General features: G+C 41.8%; 1 protein-coding gene across 2 annotated transcripts in view; it reads left to right on the top strand.

The window, feature by feature from the left end:
• The first annotated feature begins 18,754 nt into the window (after positions 1–18,754).
• LOC126202954 (cholesterol transporter ABCA5-like) overlaps positions 18,755–22,533 on the top strand; it is a 329,252-nt gene continuing 325,473 nt past the window's right edge. For both annotated transcript variants that reach the window (XM_049937074.1, XM_049937072.1), the window contains exon 1: positions 18,755–19,420. The gene's annotated coding sequence lies outside the window, so the exon portion shown is untranslated. The remainder of the gene's footprint in view (positions 19,421–22,533) is intronic.

The raw sequence follows: 22,533 nt of genomic DNA, 5'->3' as shown, positions 1-22,533 counted from the left end.
CTGCTTGCACGAACTGTAATACTTTCAAATTTTAGTTTTTCGACAAGCTTGTTCCATCTGTTGAAAAAGACTTGAAACAAAAAAGATCCCTGCTCGTGCTCTATTGCACCATCGCATTCATCGGAGAAGGATTTAGTTAGAAGGGACATAAAAGCTATCTTCCTCTATCAATGCCACATCTCTTATCCACTGCACGATTGCTGAGTCATGGGACGAACTAAAACCACACACGCACCGAAAATCTTGATGAAAGCTTCGATCGGAAGTTATGACTGAAACTGACCAGATAGAAGACGAGCAAAACAACGACACGCAAAAAATCGTTGAAGTTCTACAAACAGTACAACCGAATATTCCTGCCAGTGACGTTCAGCGAACTGCGCAATGTGACAAAACTGTGAAACCTGTGAAGAGCTCAGTGACAATCAGATTATTGCCGCTGTTTTTGGAAAAAAAGGTGGAGAAACTATGAATGAGATCTCAGACGATAATGACGTCGAAACGATTTCACACACCCACGCCAAGAACGCTTTATTGGCCTTCAGTATATCGAGCTGAACTCATCCGCAATACCTATGGACATTTTGTGGATCAAGAAATGGAGGAACAGCGCTGCTAAGCATGGAATTTCGATTGCTACACAAAAATTATAACTGACTTTCTTCCTATGTAATTTTTTACTGGGACATGTGCTACCTTCAATTTTTACACTACTGCATGTATTTACTGCATGTCCAGTACAGTAAATAAGTACTGTAGACAATTGCTTTTTTATCAGTATACATTGAAGTGCCAAAGAAACTTGTGTAGGTATGCGTATTGAAAACATAGATGTGTAAACAGCCAGAATAAGCGTTGCGGTCGGCAACGCCTGTTACCAGACAAGTGCCTGGCGCACTTGTTAGATCGGTTACTCCTGCTACAGTGACAGGTTATCAAGATTTAAGAGAGTTTCAACATGGCGTTATAGTCGGCGCACGAGCGAGGGGACACAGCATCTCCGATGTATCGATGAAGTGGGGATTTTCCCGTACGACCATTTCACGAGTGTACTGGATAGGTTGAAGTTAGATATAGTGGGAATTAGTGAAGTTCGGTGGCAGGAGGAACAAGACTTTTGCTCAGGTGAACACAGGGTTATAAATACAAAATCAAATAGGGGTAATGCAGGAGTAGGTTTAATAATGAATAAAAAAAAATAGGGGTGCGGGTAAGCTACTACAAACAGCATAGTGAACGCATTATTATGGCCAAGATAGACACGAAGCCCGTGCCTACTACAGTAGTACAAGTTTATATGCCAACTAGCGCTGCAGATGATGAAATGTATGATGAGATAAAAGAAATTATTCAGGTAGTGAAGGGAGACGAAAATTTAATAAGCATGGGTGACTGAAATTCGTGAGTAGGAAAAGGGAGAGAAGGAAACATAGTGGGTGAATATGGATTGGAGGGAGAGAAATGAAAGAGAAAGCCGCCTGGTAGAATTTTGCACAGAGCATAACTTAATCATTGCTAACACTTGGTTCAAGAATCATAAAAGAAGATTGTATACATGGAAGAATCCTGGAGATACTAGAAGGCATCAGATAGATTATATAATGGTAAGACAGATTTAGGAACCAGGTTTTAAATTGTAAGACATTTCTAGGGACAGATGTGGACTCTGACCACAATCTATTAGTTATGAACTGTAGATTGAAGAAACTGCAAAAAGGTGGGAATTTAAGGAGATGGGATCTGGATAAACTGAATAAACCAGAGGTTGTACAGAGTTTCAGGGAGAGCATAAGGGAACAATTGACAGGAATGGAGGAAAGAAATACAGTAGAAGAAGAATGGGTAGCTCTGAGGGATGAAGTAGTGAAGGCAGCAGAGGATCAAGAAGGTAAAAAGACGAGGGCTAGTAGAAATCCTTGGGTAACAGAAGAAATGAAGCAGGCAAAAAGGAATACAAAAGTCTCAAAAATGAGATCGACAGGAAGTGCAAAATGGCTGAGCAGGGATGGCTAGAGGATAAATGTAAGTATGTAGAAGCTTATCTCACTAGGGGTAAGATAGATACTGCCTACAGGAAAATTAAAGAGACCTTTGGAGAAAAGAGAGCCACTTGTATGAATATCAAGAGCTCAGATGGAAACCCAGTTCTAAGCAAAGAAGGGAAAGCAGAAAGGTGGAAGGAGTATATAGAGGGTCTATACAAGGGCGATGTACTTGAGGACAATATTATGGAAATGGAATAGGATGTAGATGAAGATGAAATGGGAGATACGATACTGCGTGAAGAGTTTGACAGAGCACTGAAAGACCTGAGTCGAAACAAGGCCCCGGGAGTAGACAACATTCCATTGGAACTACTGACGGCCTTGGGAGAGCCAGTCCTGACAAAACTCTACCATCTGGTGAGCAAGATGTATGAGACAGGCAAAATACCCTCAGGCTTCAAGAAGAATATAATAATTCCAATCCCAAAGAAAGCAGGTGATGACAGATGTGAAAATTACCGAACTATCAGTTTAATAAGTCACAGCTGCAAAATACTAACACGAATTCTTTACATGCGAATGGAAAAACTGGTAGAAGCCGACCTCGGCGAAGATCACTTTGGATTCCGCAGAAATGTTGGAACACGTGAGGCAATACTGACCCTACGACTTATCTAAGAAAATACATTAAGGAAAGACAAACCTACATTTCTAGCATTTGTAGAGTTAGAGAAAGCTTTTGACAATCTTGACTGAAATACACTCTTTCAGATTCTAAAGGTGGCAGGGGTAAAATACAGGGAGCGAAAGGCTATTTACAATTTGTACAGAAACCAGATAGCAGCTATAAGAGACGAGGGGCATGAAAGGGAAGCAGCGGTTGGGAAGGGAGTGAGACAGGGTTGTAGCCTCTCCCCGATGTTATTCAATCTGTATATTGAGCAAGCAGTAAAGGAAACAAAAGAAAAGTTCGGAGTAGGTATTAAAATCCATGGAGAAGAAGTAAAAACTTTGCGGTTTGCCGATGACATTGTAATTCTGTCAGAGACAGCAAAGGACTTGGAAGAGCAGTTGAATGGAATGGACAGTGTCTTGAAGGGAGGATATAAGATGAACATCAACAAAAGCAAAACGAGGATAATGGAATGTAGTCGAATTAAGTCGGGTGAAGCTGAGGGAATTAGATTAGGAAATGAGACACTTAAAGTAGTATAGGAGTTTTGCTATTTGGGGAGCAAAATAACTAATGATGGTCGAACTAGAGAGGATATAAAATGTAGACTGGCAATGGCAAGGAAAGCATTTCTGAAGAAGAGAAATTTGTTAACATCGAGTATAGATTTAAGTGTCAGGAGGTCGTTTCTGAAAGTATTTGTATGGAGTGTAGCCATGTATGGAAGTGAAACATGGACGATAAATAGTTTGGGCAAGAAAAGAATAGAAGCTTTCGAAATGTGGTGCTACAGAAGAATGCTGAAGATTAGATGGGTAGATCGCATAACTAATGAGGAGGTATTGAATAGAATTGGGGAGGAGAGGAGTTTGTGGCACAACTTGACTAGAAGAAGGGATCAGTTGGTAGGACATGTTCTGAGGCATCAAGGGATCACCAATTTAGTATTGGAGGGCAGCGTGGAGGGTAAAAATCGTAGAGGGAGACCAAGAGATGAATACACTACGCAGGTTCAGAAGGATGTAGGTTGCAGTAAGTACTGGGAGATGAAGAAGCTTGCACAGGATAGAGTAGCATGGAGAGCTGCATCAAACCAGTCTCAGGACTGAAGACAACAACAACAACTGTGAATATCAGGAATCCCGTAAGACATTAGATCTCTGACATCGCTGCGCCCGCAAAAAGATCCCACGACACCGGCACAAACGACTATTGAAGAGAATCGATCAACGTGACAGAAGTGCAACCCTTCCGCAAATTGCTGTATATTTCAATGTTGTGCCATCAAAAAGAGTCAGCATGCGAACAATTCAACGAAACATCATCGATATCGGCTTTCGGGCCCGAAGGCTCACTGGCGTACCCTTGATGACTCCACGACACAAAGCTGAACGCCTAGGCCGGGCCCGTCAACAACGACATGATTGATGAATGGAAACATGTTGCCTGGTCGGACGAGTCTCGTTTCAAACTGTATCGAGTGGATGGACGTGTACGGGTATAGAGACAACCTCCATGGACCCTGCATGTCAGCAGTGGACTGTTGAAGCTGGTGGAATCTCTGTAATGGTGTGGGGTGTGTGCAGTTGGAGTCATATGGAACCCCTGATATGTCTAGATAAGACTCTGACAGGTGACATGTACGTGAGCATCCTGTCTGATCAGCTGCATCCATTCATGTCCATTGTGCATTCCGACGGACTTGAGAAATTCCAGCAGGACAATGCGACACCCCACACGTCCAGAATTGCTACAGAGTGGCTTCAGGAACAGTCCTCTGAGTTTATACAGTTCCACTGGCTAACAAGCTTCCCAGATGTTAACATTATTGAGCATGTCTGGGATGCCTTGCAACGTGCTGGTCAGAAGAGATCTCCACCACCTCGTACTCTCACGGATTTATGGACAGCTCTGCAGGATTCATGGTGTCAGTTCCCTCCAGCACTACTTCAGACATTAGCCGAGTCTATGCCATGTTGTGTTGCGGCACTCCTGCGTGCTCGTGGGGGCTCTACAGGCGCGTGTACAAGTTTCTTTGGCCCTTCAGTGTATAATAATAACGGCTTTAGTTGTGTTTTTACTGTGGAAAGGAATATACACATGTGCAGCAGCCATTTTTGAATGCAGAGAGCCTTTATTTTAATGTAAATCCCTATTTTCTGTACTTTCTGATAATCCGATATTTTCTGCGTTCCGACCCATACACCAGTCCCAAAAGCGACGAATTAGAGGGGCTGTACTGTCAATGAATATATTATACTGCTGACAAGCGATGGCTGCCTCAAAATGAAAAGAAAATTGCTATGGAACCACGATTGGCTTTCCAAAATCTGTGCAGCTCTCAAATGCTAGTTATAACCGGATCCAAGGTCCAAACTAGTAATGACACTGAAAAAGCTACACAGGTTGCGGAAATGATCTCACAAATTGTGAGCTGCTACAGCAAAGATAGTGTTAACAGTAAAAAGCGACACTTACTCGAACGATTCAGCGAAAACTGCGCCAGCCTGCAAGCAGGCATGCCACTCTGTCGTGTGTGACGCCATGGCCACAGTCTCTAGAACGTCTCGTTCATTAACTAGCGTTCCTCTCCACTTCCAGAAAGTCATGGCCTCAGGGGGAAGTGTGTTGTGTACATAGTTCCGCGTAGTCAGCGCCTACACAAGTTTCCCACCCGCAGGCGCAGCTCTCGTCCGTCTCCGCGCTACGAGATGGTGCTGCCTTAGAGACGGACCAAATTCTGCTTCCGCCGATCCGCGTATTAATATGTAACGCAGCCAATGAGATTGCTGGTAACGTAGAACCTATTCTCCTCGCGGATCACACTCGCGCAGTGATACATGAACGCGCGAGGTATTATAACGAGTGTACAGACCTCCGATTAGTCAGTCTGCATTTGTCTGCACCAGTCTGTACCAGTTTGAATTAGTCTGTACCAGTCTGCATTAGTTTGTACCAGTCTATAGTCTAGTTTCAGTCTGCGCCTAATAAGATTATTATATTCCTGTACATAGCCATGAAGAGAAATGTATAGACACTTTGTCAAGTATCAGAGATATGTGAGAATAAGATTAACGTACCAATATCAAAGGAACTTCAGATTGTGAATTGTAAATAGCATCCAAAGTTGGTCACCGTCAATCTGCTACTCTAAGTGTAATAGTGGCATGTCTGGACTAACGGCAGAAGATAAACACGCCACGATAAGACCACGAGACATATTTCTGACACTCGCCTACTTCGTTAGAGCGAAAAGTCAAATAATCTGATGGTGTGTATACCGAAGGTCTTACAGTACGCACACCACAAGTGGAAATCAATATTAAGGCGTGGATATTTGTAGAAAAATTACCATTATCAGCTGGAATAATTGTTCGGAGTGTACATGGAATAGTATGAAATCTAGTATAGGAAAAGATGTAGTCAAATGGTATCGCATTTGATGTCAGTAGAACACTATACAGGGTGGTCCATTGATCATGACTGGGCCAAATATCTCACGAAATAAGCTTCAGGCGAAAAAACTACAAAGAACGAAACTTGTCTAGCTTGAAGGGGGAAACCAGATGGCGCTATGGTTGTCCCGCTAGATGGCGATGCCGTAGGTCAAACGGATATCAACTGCGTTTTTTTACAAAATAGGAATCGCCATTTTTTATTACATATTCGTGTAGTACGTGAAGAAATATGAATGTTTTAGTTGGACCACTATTTTCGCTTTGTGGTAGATGGCGCTGTAATAGTCACAAACATATGGTTCACAATTTTAGACGAACAGTTGGTAACATATAGGTTTTTTTAAATTAAAATACAGAACGTAGGTACGTTTGAACATTTCGGTTGTTCCAATGTGATACATGTACCTTTGTGAACTTATCATTTCTGAGAACGCATGCTGTTGCAGCGTGATTACCTGTAAATACCACATTATGGCAATAAATGCACAAAATGATGTCCGTCAACCTCGATGCATTTGGCAATACGTGTAACGACATTCCTCTCAACAGCGAGTAGTTCGCCTTCCGTAATGTTCACACTTGCATTGACAATGCGCTGACGCATGTTGTCAAGGCGTTGTCTGTGGATCACGATAACAAATATCCTTCAACTTTCCCCACAGAAAGAAATCCGGGGACGTCAGATCCGGTGAACGTGCGGGCCATGGTATGGTGCTTCGACAACCAATCCACTTGTCATGAAATATGCTATCCAATTCCGCTTCAACCGCACGCGAGCTATATGCCGGACGTCCATCATGTTGGAAGTACATCGCCTTTCTGTCATGCAGTGAAACCTCTTGTAGTAACATCGGTAGAACATTACGTAGGAAATCAGCATACATTGCACCATTTAGATTGCCATCGATAAAATGGGGGCCAGTTATCCTTCCTCCAATAATGTCGCACCATACATTAACCCGCCAATGTCGCTTATGTTCCACTTGTCGCAGTCATCGTGGATTTTCCGTTGCCCAATAGTGCATATTACGCCGGTTAAGTTACCGCCGTTGGTCAATGATGCTTCGTCGCTAAATAGAACGCGTGCAAAAAATCTGTCATCGTCCCGTAATTTCTCTTGTGCCCAGTGGCAGAACTGTCCACGACGTTCAAAGTCGTCGCCATGTAATTCATGGTGCACAGAAATATGGTACGGATGCAATCGATGTTGATGTAGCATTCTTAACACCGACGTTTTTGAGATACCCGATTCTCGCGCAGTTTGTCTGCTACTGATGTGCGAATTAGCCGCGACAGCAGCTAAAACACCTACTTGTGCATCATTATTTGTTGCAGGCCGTGGTTGACGTTTCACATGTGGCTGAACACTTCCTGTTTCCCTAAATAACGTAAGTATCCGACGAACGGTCCGGACACTTGGATGATGTCGTCCAGGATACCGACCAGCATACATAGCACACGCCCGTTGGGCATTTTGATCACAATAGCCATACATCAACACGATATCGACCTTTTCCGCAGTTGGTAAACGGTCCATTTTAACATGGGTAATGTATCACGAAGCAAATACCGTCCGCACTGGCGAATGTTACGTGATACCACGTACTTATACGTTTGTGACTATTACAGCGCCATCTATCACAAAGCGAAAAAAGTGGTCCAACTAAAACATTCATAGTCTTTACGTACTAGACGAATATGTAATAAAAAATGGGGGTTCCTATTTTTAAAAAAACAGTTGATATCCGTTTGACCTATGGCAGCGCCATCTAGCGGGTCAACCATAGCGCCATCTGGTTTCCCCCTTCAAGCTAGACGAATTTCGTTCTTTGTAGTTTTTTCGTTTGATGCTTATTTCATGAGATATTTGGCCTGGTCACTATCAATGGACCACCCTGTATAAGAAAACATCAACGATTCAGATGGTAGAGAGTGAAACTAGCACAAAGGCAGTCGGTTTTCTGTAATGCGCACGTACGGGCAGACAGTAAACGGATACCATTAGTGACAATGCGCCATGTGTAGATAAAGCACGACTGTGGCAATGCTACGCGGAAAACAGTTATCATCTGATGAAAAAGTACAAATCGGTGCGTACAAGGAAATGGGACTCTCTAATCGTCATATCACCAAGTCACTCATCCGTTCAAGTACAGTGATTTATAGTTTCGTTAGACTGGGCGCACGATATAGATAGAACGGAAAATATGGGCAAAGTTGAAAATTATCAGAGACATTGAAACGGTGGCAAGGGCTACAAATCGTTACGTTTCTCAACCTGTTGCAAATTTACAGTAATCAGTAACTGCCAGACTCGTACGACAAATTTTGTCAAATGACAACCATCTTGCATTCAAAAAATGACTGCAAAAACCTTCTCTAACACCAATACAAAAACAGGTTAGATTGGAGTTTTCTGAAAAACATATGTCGTGGACTTCAGAATGGGATAAAGTGCTCTTGAGTAGTGAGAAGATGCTCAGTTTAGATGGGACCTAAGGATTTCAATACTGTTGGCATGATCTGAGAATAGAGCAGCAAGTAAGAATGAGTACAAATTATGGTGGTGGAAGTTTTATGATTTGTGCAGCCTCTTGCACCAAAAGTAAATCACGCATTGCTTGGGCGAACACTAGAATGAACTCTAACATGTACACTGAGATACTAGAGACAAAATTGTTTAGAATGTGTGAGGGCATAGAGGACGAAAGTCTAATGCTTCAAGAAAGTCCTGCATCTGTGCATGTTTCTGCTACAACCAAGAAGTGGTTTGAAGATAAGAATGTCGATATGTTGCCCTGGTCAGCACGTGGCTCGGAATTGATTCCAATGGAAAACCTTTCGGGGATACTTGAAAGGCATATTTATCGCAATGGAAGACAATTTGAGGCCGTTTGTGTGCTGGAAACTGCAATACGAGAAGATCGGGCACAATTTCATTGCAAGACCTACAAAACCTAACAAAATCAATGCCGAAGAGTATTTTTGAGGTAATTAGAAAGAACGGAGGTTGGACAAAGTGCTGACAATGCAATAAGACAACAGTACAGTGAGTGCCTTTATACAATTTTCCATCCAGGAAATTTTGTTATTCGTGTTATGAAAGAAACTATGTAATTCTGCAATTATTGCTTATGTCTTATATGTATCTACTGATTTCATGATAAACTCGATACATGTAAGCTTCAGACATCGTACTATTATCTTCGTAGGATCCTTGCCTTTATACTGATATGTACTACTGTATGTTGAGATAAATTGCAATTACCTTAAGATCTCCATAAATGCGTCATTTTTATTCCACCTACTGGATAAGTGTGAGCAGCAATTTAAAGCTCTCATATGCCTCTTTCAGATTAACTGCATGACAATCAGAACAGAAGGAACTCTGATAAAATCTTTTTTGGCTTCCAGCCAAATCGAGTATTAAATATCGTCGAGTTTTCGGCCGAGTGCTACTCGGCTATTGTCAAGTAGTTGGTACTGCTCGTGACGTCAGTGGTGCCCAGTCAAGCGCCGTGTATGGTAATGTTTTGGTTGCAAGACCGCCATGCACGTTCAGCCTTCTGATGGACGGATCCTCAGTCGTGCTTAACTGCAAACCCCCGTTTTTATTGAGGGTTTTGTCAGCATGTTTATCTCGGTAGCTTCTTTTTTGATGCTATCCCGGAAACAATTTTTCCGTTTAGTAATAGATGTATCTACGAATGCAATTAATTAGCTGTCCGTTGTCCAGAACATGTCTTGATACCACTCATTTATCAGGATACTGCCAGCGGACACAACTCTCGTGTTCTGCACGGTGCCTTTCAATAGCACGCACAGCCTTTCCAACACAAAACTGTACACATCCACATGGTATTTTGTTTATCCCTGGCGTTCTGTGGCCTAAACCATCTTTCACCAGCCTCACGTCAAATATTCGCTGCAAGCCAGAAGACCAAATGGGCTTTATACCTCTTGAGGAGCACATTAATCTTTCCTGTTACTGCGCCACAGAACGGCGAAAACCACAGTCTTCTTCGTATTCCCCTTGAGGATCTTTTGCTTAGCTGTCTCCAGTGAAGTGTCTTGCAGAATTTGTCGATTGTTGTAGCCGTGTTCCTTGAATACTTTCCGTAAGTGGCTCTGTTCCTTCGGCAGGTTTTCAGCGTCTCAAACGGCCTCCGGTAGATGCACCAGGTCCGTAGAACAGAACGTTTCTGCGACAAGTGGAGGTTGGTGGTAGCGTGCATATACCGGGCCGTGTGAGTAGGTTTCCGATAAAAACTTAGCTGAGGTTCCCATTTGCTTATCGGCGGATGAGGATATCAGGGAAACGTTAAGACATCGTTCATGTATACCTGCATCGTGGACTTGATGTTGTCATGGATTTTGATGACATGGTCCAAAAACTCTCACAAGTTTCCTTGTCAATGAGGCCAGACAACAAATTTGTCGTCGAAGAAACGACAACAGCCTCTAGACCACTTATTTATACTGAAATTATGGCCATGATTCTCAATAAACGACTAGGAACAATTACCTGGAGGTAGATTTCGAACTGAGAGTCTTGTGTGGTAATTCCTTGCTCATAGTCCTATAAATTTTCAGCAGTTACATCGCATTACTTAACTTGACTTTTTGGTTTCCGGAGTCCCAAGTTTTTGAGCCCAAAATGGGGCTACATCCAATGCTTCCTTGCTTCCCTGGCCTAATGCATCGAGTTACTGGGACAGTTAAGACGGGTCAGCAGATGTTCCATATCCTGATATTCGCCATAATCACACCTGTCGCCATATTTATCTATAAGAACACCCGATTTGATGCCGTTCAGGTTCTACCAAATCCTCCAACTCAAGTTCTCGCTGTTGGGTATCTCCTGCAGTGGAGTGAAGCCGTTTAGAGGGTCATTAGTTATTTGCTTAAGAACCTCCACAGAGACAGACAAATACAGTATAGCGTTCAGCAAAGGTATGCTTAAGTTTCCCAGTGCGTTCGTGACCGGTTCTTCGGTAGGTGGGATCCGTAAATCCGGCAACTTTTCTCTGTAATCGAGTAGCGGGTTTTCCGGTTGGAAGTCGGAATGTTTCATTTAATATAAGCTGACATTCTGACATGTAGAGACGTGGACCACACTAGACTGGTATTGTCTGCCGTGACGAAGCGCAGCGCCTGGGCTGTGGTTTTCGGTACCTTTGGACTAGCTCCCCACTTGCCGTCAACCAATTTTCTCAGTACTTTATTTATGATTTATTTTTTTATTTATTTATTTATTGTTCCGTGGGACCACATTTAGGAGAAGTCTCCATGGTCATGGAACGAGTCAATACATGAAATTATAACACGATTGTAGAAACAGATAAAATGAAATATAAGAAACATATTCAGGCGACAAGTCGTTAGTTAAAATAAAGAAAATCAAGAATGTAACACTGGAATTTGCTTAATTTTTTAGCTCTTCCAGGAGCTCCTCGACAGAATAGAAGGAGTGAGCCATGAGGAAACTCTTCAGTTTAGACTTAAAAGTGTTTGGGCTACTGCTAAGATTTTTGAGTTCTTGTGGTAGCTTATTGAAAATGGATGCAGCAGAATACTGCACTCCTTTCTGCAGAAGAGTCAAGGAAGTGCATTCCACATGCAGATTTGATTTCTGCCTAGTATTAACTGAGTGAAAGCTGCTAACTCTTGGGAATAAGCTAATATTGCTAACAACAAACGACATTAAAGAGAATACATACTGTGAGGGCAATGTCAAAATTCCCAGACTATTGAATAGGGGTCGACAAGAGGTTTTCGAACTTACACCATACATAGCTCGAACAGCCCGTTTTTGAGCCAAAAATACGCTTTTTGAATCAGAAGAATTACCCCAAAAAATAATACCATATGACATAAGCGTATGAAAATATGCGAAGTATACTACTTTTCGTGTTGAAATGTCACTTATTTCAGATACTGTTCTAATGGTAAATAAAGGGGCATTTAGTTTCTGAACAAGATCCTGAACATGGGCTTTCCACAACAGCTTGCTATCTATCCGTACACCTAGGAACTTGAACTGTTCCGTCTCGCTTATAACATGCCCATTCTGTCTGATTAAAATGTCAGTTCTTGTTGAATTGTGAGTTACAAACTGTAAAAACTGAGTCTTACTGTGATTTAGCATCAAATTATTTTCAACAAGTCACGAACTTATATCATGAACTACATTATTTGATAATGTTTCAATATTACACACAAGATCCTTCACTACCAAGGTGGTGTCATCAGCAAACAGAAATATTTTTGAATCACCTGTAATACTAGAAGGCATATCATTTATATAAACAAGAAACAGCAGTGGCCCCAGCACCGACCCCTGGGGAACGCCTCATTTAACAGTGCCCCATTGGGACTGAACATCATTACCACTCTCAATATTGCGGAGGATTACCTTCTGCTTTCTGTTCTTAAAGTAGGAAGCGAACCAATTGTAAGCTACTCCCCTTACTCCATAATGTTCCAACTTCTGCAGTAATATTTTGTGGTCAACACAGTCAAAAGCCTTCGTTAAATCAAAGAAAACACCTAACGTTCGCAACCTTTTATTTAATCCGTCCAAAACCTCACAGAGAAAAGAGACTATAGCATTTTCAGTTGTTAAGCCATTTCTAAAACCAAACTGTACATTTGACAGCAAATTATGTGAATTTAAATGCTGCAGTAACCTTGTATATACAACCCTCTCGATAACTTTAGCAAACACCGATGGCACAGAAATAGGTCTATAATTGTCAACATTATCCCTGTCTCCCTTTTTATAAAGTGGCTTCACTACCGAGTACTTTAATCGGTCAGGAAACCGACCACTCCTAAAGGAAAAGTTACAGATATGGCTAAGTACTGAGCTAACATACGTGGAACAATACTTCAGTATTCTGCTAGATACCCCGTCATATCCATGGGAGTTCTTGGTCTTTAGTGATTTAATTATTAACTCAATCTCCCTCTTGTCAGTATCATGGAGGAGCATTTCAGGTAACAGTCTCGGAACACTTTTTTCTAAGAGCGCTATATGATTCCCTGTTGGGACTAGGTTTCTATTTAGTTCACCTGCTATATTCAGAAAGTGATTATTAAATACTGTACATATATGCAACTTATCAGTAACACGGACATCCCCACTACGCACTGATTCTATATTCTCGACCTGTCTCTGCAGACCAGCCACTTCCTTTACGACTGACCATATGGTTTTAATTTTATCCTGAGACTTAGCTATTCTAATAACTTTTTTAAGCACCTTACAATACTGTTTGTAATGGGCTGCTGCATTTAGATTTTGACTGTTTCTAACGTTTTGATATAATTGCCACTTTGTTCTACAAGACATTCTTATCCCATTAGTCAGCCACCCAGGCTGCCTTTTTGTGCTAGTACCCTGTTTTGAACGTTCTAACGGAAAGCAACTTTCAAAGAGCACGAGAAAAGTCTTGAGGAAAGCATTATATTTATCGTCTACTGTATCAGCACTATAAACATCTTGCCACTCTTGTTCCTTGATAAGGTTTACAAAAGTCTGTACAGCAACTGGATCAGCTTTCCTAAAAAGTTGGTAACTATATTTAACATGTGTTGCAGCACAAAAATCTTTTAGACTTAAAATTTGTGCATCATGATCTGAAAGGCCATTCACCTTTTTGCTAACAGAATGCCCTTCTAATAATGACGAATGAACAAAAATATTGTCTATGGTTGTTCTACTGTTCCCTTGCACTCTCGTTGGAAAGAATACGGTTTGCATAAGATTATATGAATTAAGGAGTTCTACCAGCATCCTTTTCCTTGCACAATCACTTATACAATTAATATTGAAGGCACCACATATAACTAACTTTTTGTATTTCCTATAAAGTGAACCAAGAACCTCCTCTAGCTTTAGCAAAAATGTTGTGAAATCGGAGTCTGGGGATCTATAAATAACAACAGTAAGAAGTTTAGCTCCACTAAATTTAACCACACCTGCACAACATTCAAACATCTTTTCAGTGCAGTACTTTGAAACATCAATTGACTCAAATGGGATACCGTTTTTCACATACATGGCTACTCCCCCACACCGCAAAGAGCTCCTAGAAAAGCTGCCAGCCAACCTGTATCCTGGTAAAGGAAGCCTCTGAATTATCTCCTTATTTAAGAAGTGTTCAGATATACCAATAATTTCAGAGTCAACATCTATAAGCAGTTCACTAACTTTATCTCTAATACCTTGTATATTTTGATGAAATATACTAATTCCCTCATTAATCGGATACCCAAGCTTTGTAGAAAGTGGTTTCTTTGTTAGAGAGACTTCCCTTAAGCAGGAATACCTATCAGCTGACTTCAATCTAAAAAAGGTACAGCTCTAACACCCACAACTACCGGAATTTTCCCATGAGTGATCCCACCACCCCCACCTATGCTGTCACCTATAAGTTTTGCCAACCTCCCCTTCCCATACCTGTTGAGGTGCAGGCCATGTCTAGTGAAACCCGTCCTGCTGATAGACTCCAGCGACACCACTGAAATGTGACTCATGCGTTCTGTCATCAGCGCACCCCCAAGTCTCGTGTTATTACGCCTGACGGCTGTATTAAGATGAGGCCGATCGTGACGCTGAAACAGTTCCACGAAATGCACATTCGTGTTGCCAGTCTGAGTGGCTATCTTTTCCAGGTCACCATCTATGTCATACTCCCCATCCCTATCAATACTATTACCAGCCCCACCCACAATCACTACCTGATCCTCTTTAGTAAAATCCCTACATAACCCCCCTATGTTAAAAGTCACCTGAGCCAATCCTGCATTAGGCTTCACAATGCTGGTGATCTGGTACTCACTCCCCAAAACTTCCTGCAACTGCTGGCCTACACCTCTACCATGAGAACTACTTAACAGCAGAACCTTCTTCTTTCTCTTAGACTTTGCAACTGTCCTAGCCACCGTAACTGCTGAGGTCTGCTGCATACTTCCTACATCTACAGCTACTAGAGATTCCTCTCCACTAGACTCTGACAGTTGGTCATATCTATTACAAACACCAATAGTAAAACTATCTGAAAATCTCCTTCTCCTAGCAGATCTCTTGCCAACAGCCAGCTCCCATTCCCCAACCCCCTTCTCCCTCCTCATCCTATCTAGCTCCTCCTGTGCGTTTTTCAACTGCACCTGAAGGGCACAGATCTTACCCTCCTGCTCCTCTATCAACTTACTCTTGCTACATAACCTGCAGTTCCAGGAGAGGATCTCACCAGAATGCCCACTGGCTTCCCCACTGCATTCCCCCCAGTGAAAAAACTTCGAACAAGTCTCACACCGCAATCCACTACTCACGAACCTACGGCAAAGCCCACACTTCTCACTCATGGTAAAATTTTGCAATTATTGAAACAAGAAAACAACTTTATCTAAGTTCCGCTACTACAATAAGAAGATGTTAAAAACTGACTACTATAATCACAAACTTGCTCTACAAGGGAAGTAACTACTATTATTGATAGTATTAATCAACAACAAATGAGAATATAACACAATACTAACACAGAAAGAAAATCAAACGTCTAATGACAGTAACGAAACTGAAAGCAGTTCGCAAAAATTTCTTCTGAAGTTATTTCACCGGAAAACACCAAGAACACCGGTTGAAGACTACTAAAGTTCCTAAATAAACTACTATACACAAACAATTAATTAGTACTTAGCTTTCGATGCGCCGCTACAGCTGCAACTGGTCAGCGCGGAATGTAAACACGGGTAAGAGGTTAAGTTGCTCGATACGAAACACAAATATCAGGCCACAACACAAGAAATGCAGAGGTGAATGAAGAAACCACTAATAAGTCACTTATATAGTAAATATTATCACAAAAACAGTTAAAATATATATCTGAAACCTAAAAATAGATGAAAACTTAGAGAGCGATCTCACACGCAGTCATACTGGGACTGTATGACGAATCTTCTAACACTGATATTGGTACGTTAATGATAGATCCAGAGCAACACCCGGCTATACTGGTTTGTCTATGTGTTACAGGGTGATGCCATATCAGGATACATTCTCTTTCAGTTTGCTCGTTTTGGACAAAGATGGTAGGCACTCACTAGTGTCTTTGTGGGCTTTGGTTTGAGGTACTTTTCCTGTCACTGTTCTAGAACATTACCAGAAATTAAACCAGCTGAATATTTAAGTCATACAACGACGTAGCTAAAGCGAGGGATCAAGGAGGTCCGCACTTCCAGCCTTCCCCCCTCCCATTACACCCGACCTCGTTGCTGTGTAGTGCAATTAATATTTTGATTTTTCACCATACGACGAAAAAGGGATACGCACTGTCGATAGTCAACAAGGCCAATGATGGATTTAAACTATCTATATATCGATGGCATAATCAGCCATCCTGATCCCTACTTTAGCCAAGGCCAACTACTCTACATTGTTGGCCTTACTTGAGCTCACTCATTGTTTTGTTAATCAGTTCAGTTCTTACTTGCTATTCAATTTATTGTGTTACCGTTTACTGTTTTTGAGCTGTGTGTTGTTATGGTAGTTTCCAATTATGGATACCTTTGTATCAAGAAGGAAGAGGAAAACCGAAACTGATTCGTCCAGTAGCATTATGGCAAATTAAAAATATGTACACACTACTGACTCGCCTAATTATCTATCTGTAGCAGTTTAATGTTAAAACTGAAGTCGTTATTTGGTAGCTGGTAGAACTTTGGGGTTGCAATATTTCAGTATTGCACAACGCACCAGATCGGTAAATATCATTACAAATGACATTAAATTAAAATCAGCGCATAGAAATACTCTTGGATTTGCCGGTGACACCTAAAAAATCTCGTTGATCAACAAGCATATCGCCCAGACTGCGATGGTTGCATTTCTTTAAAAAATTTTGCTCAATATTCTATCGTTAGTAGTCCAAAATCAAAATATCGCCTAATCCGGTCACCCGGGCGGTACTCACTTATGAAAACGAATTCCACTACGGAACGATGGGGAGGGGCTTGTCTAGAGCGGAAGGAGTATGTGATTACAGAACATGCTACAGTTGGTTAGTTTCTAAAATATATTTTCAGTGGCTTGCTTGAATTCGTGCGGGCCGACTCCACCTTACATCCCATCATCCCCCCCTCCCCCCTCCGCAATTTGTCCAGAATCCATTTACATTTATGCATATGCAATGTTATAATAACTGAACCAAGAATCAAACGAACAATTAAATCTTAAAATACGCAAGCAAAACATGCACAAGTAAAGGAAAAACATATAATATCAGTGTTCCATCTTTTGTTGTGATGCATTTTACTTATTTTAAGCAGTATACAAGAACCAGTTCTTCCACATTCTCCACCGACTGGGGTAGATCTGCGCGTTGGACCGCTGAGTTAGCAATCCCTAGCTTCGGAAGGTGAATGGTTCGAATTCATCTGCTGGCAACCTTGAAAATTATTATTTTTTGTTTCCACTTTGGGTTTAGGTAAGTGAAGGAGTTGGTCCCTTACTATAGGCCACAGCCAATCCCTCCTGAATTCCTTACTTTCTTGACAGATTCCAGTTCCCATAAATATGCAGCTTGTCTGTTTAAATGAAAAAAGCTATATCGAAGGCGAGGCGAACACCTCTTCGGAGACTCACGCCACTAAAACCCATAAAATGAATATATAGTAATCCAAATTCTTCTCGTTTAAGCTCACGCGTTTGTCCGTCGGAACACCACTGCGGAAAATTATCTTTCTACATTCCCGCATACTAACATTTGGGAAAGCGCATGGTTGAATAATTCCAGATTCTTTGCCTTTTCGCCTTCAAAAATTGTTGTAGCTTTTCTGTCGAACAGAGCTCTCTTTATTCCAATAGCCTTGACAGTGATAATCACTGTGTCACAAAAACTTCGCGCTCGTCCATTCCTGGTCACTTTCTCAACTGAAACACCCCTAAGTAACGAGGTTGTATCTTCGCGTGGTGAAAACTCCCGAGGTCATTGTCAGATAAAGTGGTGTATCGTTTTTTACGAAAATTTTCAGGCTAAATGAAAAACACGAATCTTTTTTAACGGAAATTTTCAGGCTAAATGAAAAAACATGAGTCTTCTTTAACAAATCGGATATCCCCCTTTGACATATTCGTAGTTACACAAGTAGTCACACAAGTATTTTCAAGGCTTTTGATAGACAAAGTGTGTTTGTGTCACTAGCAAGCTGACTCCGATAGCCAAAAATTGATTTTATTATCCAATTCAGCACCCACGACTTTGCAAAGTTATCCATTCACATTCCTTGTAACAGAAATGCTGTTTACCAGTATTAATTATCTGTGAGCGTTAATATTGATCGCCGCCGACATACTTCCACAGCAGCAATTGAGCAGTGAATATGACTTTCATTACATGTGTACGAAACTCATTTCACGCAAAATCGAGATACAGCACACCGCGCGAGCAAAGCAACGTACAGCGCGATCGGCAACTTCTCCATTGCGCAGGCAATGAACGCGCGGAGTCTCGCTGAGAGGGTTAAAGCTGCAGTGCCGGGTGCGCGGTGGTGGGGGAATGGAAGGGCCGGGAGGGGAGGTCGGCCGTTTGCAAAGCGCCCAGTCAGCTCGCCTGGGCCAGACGGTAGAGCGCTCTGCTGCGGGCCGGCCGTGTCAGCACGCGCCGTGTGTTCGCAGACGAACGCGCTCGCCCGGTTCTCAGAGCTGGAAGGCGACGCCAATCCAACACGTAAACGGCCCACAGCGGAGAGGAAGTCACTGGCGAGCGTCCCAGTCGAATTACAGAATGTGATTATTGACGGGGCGGAACAGCCGTCTGCCCTGGGATCTCCCGCCGCGCCACGGTTCGGCGTCAACGACGGTCGAAGCAACTGAAATTTCTTCGTCTTCCCTGTAAGAAGGAACTGTTCGACGCAAATATGGTGCTGCGGGCCAGGCGCCAACTATCGCCGAAACGCATGTGCGCCGCTGCGACTGCCGCCGTGGAGCGCCGAGATCAATAATGCTGTCGAGAATCGATACGTGAAAGAAACAGTTGAATGTGGCGGTGCGCGCCACGCCGGCTGCGTCTGGCGCTAGAGGGATCAGACTCAGAGCAGCGGCATTGCGTGTGAGTGCTGGTGCTGTGTAAGTGGTGGTGGCTGGTGTTTTCACGAGTGTCGGCGGCGCCGCGATCCGCCCCTGGCTCGGTATGTGGCGGAGACTGCTGGCGGCGCACTGTCGCCCTCCGCTGCGCTCTTCCCATTGTCGTCTGCGGTAGAAGATGTGATTCGTTTTTCTCTGCTTTTATTCCGCTTCCGTGAGTATCTTTGCTTTATCGAGGAGACGTTATGATATCGTAAAGCTGTCAGTCTTTTTGTGGTCATTGCTCAGCTGTCACCGCTACTACTGGTCGTGTTCCATTCATGAAATACGAAATAACAGTATAACTGTACAGAACTTCGGCTATGCATTGTAAAAATTTACCGTGTTAACTAAAAAAAATATTGTTTAATTAACTTTACTAGAAATGTCATAAATTGTATTTAAGTTGTGAGTGAGGCATTACAATTTGCTAAATGTTACTTTACTTGTACTCTGCTATGATAGTTTATTTTAGCTTGAAAATATTATTTCATCAGATGAGTTATAGTCTCAGATAACTCATATAGAAGTGTTTAAAATCAATGTACATTAATTTCAGCTGATAAACAAAGGTTTGCTGCGTTGAAATGACCTGAAACGAATGAGACAGTGTATTGTGGACACTGAATTGTCATTCAGAAATAATTTACGTCAATACATACAGTTTCCTCATACTGACAGGCAGTGAGATTCTTGTTGTTATCTTGCCGAACTGTCTGCCTTACAGCCCTCTTCATATCAAATATTTTCATCAGTCGAAGTTTTAAGAAAAGGCCTCTTACCGCAATCTGCTTTAATTATATTTATACATCCAGAATTCTAGTTACAAGCATGTAATACGTGATAGGCCATCACTTAAAGTGTATTGAGACTAAAAATAAATCAACTGCTCCTCGTAACCTTGTGCAGTTGGTTGGCTTACAAATTCGCTGTTTCATTTTTAGCGGGAATCAACATTTATGGCATAGGCCCTACTGTCAGCGGGCTGTCTCTCTACACTGATGATATCAGTTGCTTCTTCAATGACACATGTGGGTTTTTTCTGCCTCTTCGGTACACAACGGCCCATGGGTGGTTCGCTTTATTAATATCATCCTCCTAGATACGTGCCGGCAAGTTATGCCCAGCTTATCACGAAGAGCCCACTACACTAATGCATAGAATTCCCACAAGAGTAGTTCCTGCTTTGAATGTGACTAAACTTTCAGCAATGATCACTTTACACTATTTCTCTCTCTCTCTCTCTCTCTCTCTCTCTCTCTCTCTTGCTCAGTCGGCCTTGGTCTGGCCCTCTGATAATCAGTACCACTTATGGCATTCGTGTAAATATACTGAAACGTCATTCTCAGCTTCATAATTATAGATACTACGTTAATATTTCCTAACTGCAGTTGGTATGTCGATACTTTGAGATGTTTTTACCGTAAACATTCACGCATAACTTTTTATCACTGGTATTCGCCAGTTATAATGTCTTAACTAATCGTATTAATAAAATTTGCTCGCATTTCCATTTAGTGATAACGTGAGATTTACATGATAATATTTGTAACTGTTACAAGATACAGAACAGTTTATGGTATCCAAAACGTCGTTGCAGCTGGATGTTCATTCTTTGCCGCGGAACATTCCTATGAATATTGCTACTTGAGGAACAAGCCCCAAGTAATTTATTTCGCTAAATACAACAGAGCATCCGGAAATTGTTACTATCCGACGTACAGTGATTAGGCGCCGAACATTGCCTAGTCACCAAACTGAATCAGGGCTCCCTCAACATTGTTCTGAATACTGGCACGGTACACTGATATTACTTAGTAATTCAGTAAAGGATAAAGAAAGTTTGCATTGCACTATTGAATATTAGCGAGTTATTTACTGGCGTCGTTCACTCTGAGTTTACTACTCACTCGGACTAAATGTACAGCTCATACCTCACATAGGATGGTGCCAAACCACCAAAAATAAACAAACTCCCTATTTCCGCTGTCAAACAAAACATGCCCTCATTAGTGACTGATAGCGAGAGATAAGCGCCACATTTCAGCTTAATGTTAGACCAGTTCCCTGTTGTAGCGTTATTTACAATGAGATGCATTTTTTGTTATTTCGTTTCCTTGTCATAAACCACTATTCGCGACTGAACTTGCAGTGTAATTAAACAGAGGCACAGTGGAAAATTTTGAGAATTTTTGAGGGCAGAACCAGAAATGTTTTTGCATCACTACGTAGAACTTGCGTAGAGGCTGTGAAAGTTAAAAAAACACTTCCGTAATAGTTCGCAAAGAGGCATATGAGCTATATGTGACTTTTTGCCACGCTGGACCCGTGACTTTATTGTATGACAGTGGCAAACCAAAATTACCCCCTGTCACGGAAATGTCAGTCGTTCCCCCCTGCGTGGAATAGACTCTTCCTCACTCAAAATTGTTTCCCTCGCGATGAACGAAGAACAGAATCCGATGATCTAGTCAAAGAAGAAAGAGGTATGCGATACGAAACTGCAACTCGCGTAGGAGGAGAATAAGCTCCCGGATTGAGCGCTAAAGATTTGTTACATCGTTGCCAATAAACACAGGGCGCACTGAAATATTTGAGGCCGACTGATCCATGACAGGCTTCTGGAGCATCTAAAGCATATAAGCCGATCCTAGCAATGACAGTAGCGTAACAATGAAATACGTGTCAACATGTAATCCTTGGGAACAGCAATGAATAAACCTGCTAACTTTATTATCTAGTTTTAAGTCTACCATTAGGTATGTGGTGTTAAGTAGTCTCACCAATGGAAATGGATACAAAAACAAAATCATGCCACTTAGAAGATTTGATTGAGAAAATGTAATTTCTTTATTGGATGAATACTAAATTAAATATTTTATAGCTTGTTGCATAGTCGCTACTGCCTTTGCCCGTAACACGTGACTAAATCGGGTTTCAGTTTGATGTTAGATAATACTCTGCAACGGTTGTATTTATTTATAAAAACACAGTTGTCCTTTGCATCCGACGAAATTTTGTGTTGGTGCCGCTGTCATCTTAGCCTTGAGCCCACTGGTATTTCACACTGCACTGCAAATAGAGGGGTATCAGCATAGGTCTAGTCTTTTTGATTAATGCTCTATAGATTTAAAACAGGATCGCGATGTATACCTAGTTTTGTGCTCTCTCTTCACGTATATTCTGTGGTGAGTGTTTATCCTGAAATTACGGCTCGTCATTCAAAATTGTGGCGTTAACAGGAGAGTCGACAGTTGACCCTTTAAGTGACGCTCTTAAGTATATCTA

The sequence above is a fragment of the Schistocerca nitens genome, chromosome 9, assembly GCF_023898315.1.
Source record: "Schistocerca nitens isolate TAMUIC-IGC-003100 chromosome 9, iqSchNite1.1, whole genome shotgun sequence".
Classification (NCBI taxonomy): Eukaryota; Metazoa; Arthropoda; class Insecta; order Orthoptera; family Acrididae; genus Schistocerca; species Schistocerca nitens.
The sequence above is the reverse complement of the archived record's forward strand: the minus strand, read 5'-3'. Positions and strand labels throughout refer to the sequence as shown.